The following is a 728-nucleotide window of genomic DNA, read 5'->3' as shown; positions in this document are numbered from 1 at the left end:
TAAAATATTGTAATGGTTATATGGTGTTTTGATTAAAAAACACTATCTTTTATAATGTCCAGCAAAGGATAAAATAAACTTTAAACAGTTAAATTTGTGTAACCTTTTAAATGTTTAAATTCAGTTTTGCTGTTTATAAAATATAAAATTCTCTTCTAAAACGTAAGGCTTTTTAAAATGTTCCTTTTCATTTTTATGTTTAAATCTTCAGCATCCTGAAATTTTGTGGCTTCATTTTTCGTTGTTCTGAAATTGTTGTGAAATTGACTCGCCCCTTCTTCAGTTTTGGAAATTCATCCCACGCTGTTAACGTTTCGCAGTTTGCAGCCACAGAGGAGTTCTCCGTTTGAACGCCCCGCCCTTTTTTTAAAATCTTAAAGTGCATCTGATGTCAAGTCGTCTTAAAAGAAGACATCAAATTACCTTCCCGGAGAGTCGAAACTCCGATTCCCACGATGCTTCCTTTTGCTCCTCATCAAGCACTCAAGCAGCAAAATAATCTCCACGTGGACTTTCATATTGGGCGGAAGTGTGGCACAGGCTTTTTAAAAATGCTCCAGAGCGACTTCCAAACGAGGCATAATAGATGCGAGAGCGACGTAAACATGTTGAAGCCATGTAAGCAGCCTGACAGGAGCAAGGCATCTAGCAACTCCTGTGTTGCATTAGTGATGATTTTCCAGGAGGTGCACACAAAGATTCATCAGAGTTGTCCTGAGGCTCAAGAC

Source organism: Austrofundulus limnaeus, unplaced genomic scaffold (genome assembly GCF_001266775.1).
Source record: "Austrofundulus limnaeus strain Quisiro unplaced genomic scaffold, Austrofundulus_limnaeus-1.0 Scaffold100, whole genome shotgun sequence".
Taxonomy (NCBI): Eukaryota; Metazoa; Chordata; class Actinopteri; order Cyprinodontiformes; family Rivulidae; genus Austrofundulus; species Austrofundulus limnaeus.
The sequence above is the reverse complement of the archived record's forward strand: the minus strand, read 5'-3'. Positions refer to the sequence as shown.